This window comes from Zingiber officinale, chromosome 9B, assembly GCF_018446385.1.
Source record: "Zingiber officinale cultivar Zhangliang chromosome 9B, Zo_v1.1, whole genome shotgun sequence".
Classification (NCBI taxonomy): Eukaryota; Viridiplantae; Streptophyta; class Magnoliopsida; order Zingiberales; family Zingiberaceae; genus Zingiber; species Zingiber officinale.
Genome location: NC_056003.1, coordinates 50173826 through 50179696, shown reverse-complemented (window position 1 = coordinate 50179696; position 5871 = coordinate 50173826). Strand labels below are relative to the sequence as shown.

The 5871-nt window shown below is 40.4% G+C and overlaps 1 long non-coding RNA gene across 1 annotated transcript; it reads left to right on the top strand.

Annotated features, from left to right (window-relative positions):
• LOC122024502 lies at positions 1 to 5360 on the top strand. Its single transcript, XR_006123445.1, has 3 exons — positions 1 to 399; positions 966 to 1024; positions 5076 to 5360. It is a non-coding gene; the product is annotated as an uncharacterized LOC122024502 (long non-coding RNA).
• The last annotated feature ends 511 nt before the right edge of the window (positions 5361 to 5871 follow it).

The window sequence follows — 5871 nt, the reverse complement described above, 5'->3', positions numbered from 1 at the left end:
GTAAATTGCAAAGAACCCCTAAGTTCCTAGTGCCCTAGTTTTTGCTGCCTCACCCTTTCCTGTTTCCCTTCACGATTTTCTGCCGAGCTCTAGAGATCTTCGCCCGACATGGCAGTTCTTCTCCACCCGATGCTACGGCTCTCTCTGGCAACTCGTCTTCCCCATGGCTTCCTCCGCACGTGCCACCTCCGACCGTTCCTGTCCGAGTAGTGGAGCTCGTGCTGGGAGTGGTCCAGGGATTTCGACGCCACCGATAAACTCTACAACCCTGACTCTGCTGATCTCCGTCGACCCCTCCCAGCTCTCTCACGATCCAGCAGTCGCCGACAACGACCTTAAAACCTTGGACTCTGTTTCCTCAGTCAGCCATAGTGATCTGCTGTCGGAAAAGAAGGAGAAGTGGGTAACCCTTTCTCCACCTAATTAGTTCGTTCGATTTAATTTGACTCTGTTAGCTATGGTAGCAAAAGTCCCTCATTTCATGAATTGGTTAATCATGCTAACCTGTTAACACCAATTCCTCAACACAGGCAAGCGGTTCTTAGGCACAAATCAGCTTGGTTGTTAAGCATTAACCTTAGGAACTAAAATTTGATGGTTCTATTGGGTTTGATAAAGTTGTTTCTAATGACCAATAGATGGGTAAAAGAGAAAATTTTTAATCAATGACATATCCCATACTAAGCCTAATCAATTACTGGATTTCTATTATTTTAGTTTTGGTTTGACTAATTAATGGTTTGAGAGTTGATGGATGTAGATAGCGTTTGTTAAGTCTGTAGAATATCAACAATATTAATTGATTAGTTGAATTAATCAAGCTAGAGCTAATGCTAAAGAATGGGCAATCAATTGAGAAATTCATACAATTAATACCAAGACCAGGAGATTAAAATTGGCTATGTGAGGTTGCTATTGGGATTAGCTTAATGCTTATATAGTCTTTCATATTTTCTTCTCCTTAGGATTTGAGCGCGAGAGAGAGCACCGAAGTTGAAGATCACTGGAATGTTCTACATTAGAGGTGGGTAGTTCCCTCTTGTTTTCGTTTGGATCCTTGGTACTTGGTGCATGGTGTTATTTCATTGTTATGATGGTATACATAGCTTATCTTGGTTATATATTGGGTTGATGCCTGATATTGCTATTGGCTCTGCTTGTTCTTATATTTATTCCATTGGGCATCTATGTTGGCTTTTTGGTTATATGTTTGATCGTTTATATACGTACAATACCTTTAGACAGTGATATTGTTGGTGCAGCGGGGCCGGCAAGAGGGGAGAGGTGAATTGCTTGCAAAATAAGAATACACTTCTCAAACTTTCAACTCTAAAATTATAGCAACAATAATAAGAAAGTAAAATAAAGTAGAATAACAGAAAAGAAAGAAGATTCAGCGATTTTGACTTGGTTACAACCAAGAAAGTTGTTAATACAAGACGGTTAGAAAGCGCACTAGAAAAGTCTCATTCTCTGAAGGCGGAGAAACCTTTTACACACTAAAGCTCTTACAAGTTGCTAGGAAGTTGTTACAAAGTTGATTCATTAATTTCCTAGCTCCAGGGGCCTTTATATAGCTCCTGGAAAACCTATCCCTAGTCCTGAAGGCGCCTCCAAGAGGGTTGAGGGCGCCTCCAAGGGGTTTGACCGGATAAAACTTTATTCGTGCTCAAACGGTCAAGTAGATTAGGTCTGAGGCGCCTCCAATATTCTTGAAGGCACCTCAGATAGCTTAAAGGCGTCTCGGACAAGTCTGAGGCACCTCCAACATTACATGGTATAAATAGCTTCCAGCTTCTCTTTTTCCTCTTCTTCCGAAGCTCCGATCGCTTGGGTGATTTCGGCTAATCAAAATAGGGCTCACCCGAACCCAATTTTCGGCTTCTCCTCGAGCATGCTTCCGTCCCGGCTTCTCGTCCCTCGAACGCCGTGCATGTTTTTCTCGTTCACCGGTGTACTCTTTCGCACCTCTTTCGTCATTCGGACGCACCGAGCCCGTCGACTCCCTTCCTGTGCCGTCCTTCTTGCTAGCTACGTTTTCAACTCGACTTCCTGCGCTCCTAAGCTCCTGCACATTTAGACACAGGGATCATATAACAAGTAGGACCTAATCTAACTTGGTTGATCACATCAAAACAACCGCGGGGTCCAACAATCTCCCACTTTTTGATGTGCATCAATCCAAGTTCAAGTTAGGGAAAAAATAGACAAACAGTAATTTATAGAAATTACTAAACTAACAGTTTAAGCATAAAGATTGCAATACAAGAATTTGCAACACTAAGGAAAAAAAATTTAATTTTTAACTCTCACTAACTTGTTCCTATCTCTCCCCCTTTGATCACAACAAAAAAGAATGGGGTCATAATTATCAAGTAGAAGTTTTCTAAAGAAAAGTTCTAAGTTTAAAAAAAAATCATTTTCAAAAATAATTTCTAAGTAGAAGAAAAAAAAATTTATGCATGAACTATTTTTCTAAGTATAAAAATATTTTTTGAAAAATTTGTTTAAAAAATGTTTGAAATTTTTTTTGAAGCATTATTTAATTCTAATTTTAATGCTTTATTAGAAAGTTGATTAAATATTTTTATTCTAATATTTTGACTTCTAGGTCGTGGCGAGGCACTAGACTTTCTTGGTTATTGGAGCAACAACCACTTCCTTAAACAAGGCCTCATAAAGAAACTTTAATGTTTAATTTTTTCGCTGAAAGCACTAAGTCTAAAGTTTTAATTTAGATCAAATGCTCTAATTTTTACACTATGATATTTAAATTTTCATTTTAGTTTATCATAATTACTCAAATCTAAAGTAGGGAAATTTGAACATACAGAAAATTGTAGTATCTTTTCTATTGTTAATTTGTCAAAATCCTTTAATTGACAGACTGCTATTAGTTAAAAATTTTTCTAATTGACAGGAATATTTTGATTTGCAAAAATCTTTTGACACTATATTTTCTAATTCGAAAAAAATCTTTCAATGATGTTTCTAATTTACAAAATTCTTTTAACAAAATATTCTGTAATTCACAAAAATCTTGCAGCAACGTTTTGACTTACTTAACCAATTGATCAGGAGGTGGAGACCATACTTGACTTACCTTGTCGGTCGTTGATTTTCCCTCTGTTGAGTTATTTTCTTCCGAAGACTCTCCCCCTTCATCGATGCTTATCTGGGATGAGCTTTCTGTGTCCTCGGGATGGAATTCGGTTGTTGTGGCTGACTCGACAGTTTCCTCGATCTCGGACTCTTCTGATGGTTCAGTATCCATCGAGGAGTCGGCTTCTCTTGGTTCTTCGTGGAGCTTTAAGACCTTTTCCCAAAGTTCTTTTACACTTTAGTAGTCGCCAACCCTATCAAGCTCTTTATCTGGTAGTACGCTTAGGAGGTGAAATTCAACCCAAGCGTTTGTCATAAACTTGTCATGTTGTTTATTGGTCCAGAGGTGTTGTTTGATGTCTTCTCCATTCGTTGTCTTTGGTGCTTCGTAATCAAATTTCATTATTAAAAAAATATCAGAGTCTGTGTTAAGATATACCTCCATTCGTTGTTTCCAGAAAGCAAACTTCCCCTTGAATGCTGGTGGATAGATGTTAGCTTCGACCATTGTCTTGATCTTTGTATTTCAGTCAACGGTCAGTCCTTTTGAGGCGGTTTGGCTCTGATACCACTTGTTGGTGTAGCGGGGCCAGCAAGAGGGGAGGGGTGAATTGCCTGCAAAATAAGAATACCCTCCTCAAACTTTCAACTCTAAAATTATAGCCACAATAATAAGAAAATAAAATAAAGTAGAATAACGGAAAAGAAAGAAGACTCAGTGATTTTGACTTGGTTACAACCAAGAAGGTTGTTAATCCAAGGCGGTTGGAAAGCGCACTAGAAAAGTCTCCTTCTCTGAAGGCGGAGAAGCCTTTTACACACTAAAAGCTCTTACAAGTTGCTAGGAAGTTGTTACAAAGTTGATTCATTAATTTCCTAACTCCAAGGGTCTTTATATAGCTCTTGGAAAACCAATCCCAAGTCCTGAAGACGCCTCCAAGAGGGTTGAGGGCGCCTCCAAGGGGTTTGACCGGATAAAACTTTATCCGTACTCAAACGGTCAAGTAGACTGGGTCTGATGCGCCTCCAATGTTCTTGAAGACGCATCGGATAGCTTAAAGGCGCCTCGGACAAGTATGAGGCGCCTCCAACACTGCATGGTATAAATTTCTTCCAGCTTCTCTTTTTCCTCTTTTTCTGAAGCTCCGATCGCTTGGGTGATTTCGGCCAATCAAAATAGGATTCACCCGAACCCAATTTTCGGCCTTCTCCTCGAGCAGGCTTCCGTCTCGGCTTGTCATCTCTCGAATGTCGCGCACGTTCTTCTCGTCCACCGGTGTACTCTTCCGCATCTCTTTCGTCCTTCAGGCGCACTGAGTCCGTCGGCTCACTTCCTGTATCGTCCTTTTCGCTAACTGCATCTTCCGCTCGACTTCCTGCGCTCCTAAGCTCCTGCATACTTAGACACAGGGATCAGATAACAAGCAGGTCCTAACCTAGCTTGGTTGATCACATCAAAATAATTACGGGGTCCAACAGATATAACTAGTGGCGTGTACCTTAATACACGGTGATTTTTATTTCTTATTCTTATGGATTGGACACTTGTAGACTTTGACTACCCACAGGGCCATCCGTGGTAGTATGTTTACCCACAGTCCATAGCTAGATAGCTATAATCATACCCTGTTTGCCCATGAGGCCATTCGTGATATAGTATTCTCCCATAGGTAGTGGCCACGAGTTTGCCCACGGGACCATTCGTGGTAGAGTGTTCTCCTGTAGATCGAGACGTCTTACATGCCCTGGTTGACAGTTCGGCTGCAGTCAATAGTTGTTGTGTACTTGTTATATGTATATGTCATATTTGGTTGTCCAGGTTTGTGGATTTCTAGATTGGGACTTTGCTCTTACTTTCTCTAGTAAGTGGAATACCTGAAATTGCTCCTTTATCTTTTAGTATTATGCACCATCTATCATATACCCACTAAGTACTTTTACTCACTATCCCTTTGTTTCCATTTATATTTCAGGTTAGCATGTAGGAAATAAAGTCATGTCGCTCGGAGGTCCTGCTTGCCGGTTCCACATCGTGCGAGATGTCCTTAGTTTATTTTGGTTGTCGTAGCTTTTTGACCTTCTGGTATTCGAAATTTGCTTTGAAATTTGTTATGAAAACATGTTTGTTTTGACTTTCGTAGTCGCTTTACTTAGTTGGTTTGCAAATAAAGCATGTTGTTTGTTTGACATGCGCACATGCAAGATTGTTCCTATTTCTACATTTCATGTTGGGTTATGTGATTGCTCTTGTTGTCTTTTGTTATGATTGTCCTTAGCCATGTGGGCTGAGATTTTATTATTATGTATACCTTTGTGGTTATGTATTCAGGTCTCCTATGTTGTCAGAAGGGGGGAGATGTTGTCCGTTTGTCGAGCAACGACTCCTTCGGGGCCTGACAACTTTATTGGTATAATAGCCTAGGTTGTGATGTCGATTTATGTGTTTTTCTTTTTGGCATTTTGTATTGGTTTTATTGGAGTTGGACCTCTCGAGTTGTGGGACATCAGGCCAGCCGACGGACATCTCCGAGCTATAGGAAAGTAAGGTGTCTTTCATTGTTATCATACTTTCTGTTAGGTATTGACTTATTCAGACTTTTAGGTAATGCCACCTAGCGAAACAACCCCTACTATGGTCATGGTCGAGGGAGACCTCAGAAACGATTGGTAGACACAGGAGGACCCGACCATGATGTGGAGAATGTTGTCTCCTCTGATACACCGATCGATACAGAGTCGAAAACTAGAGGTCAGGGTCATCAACAACCT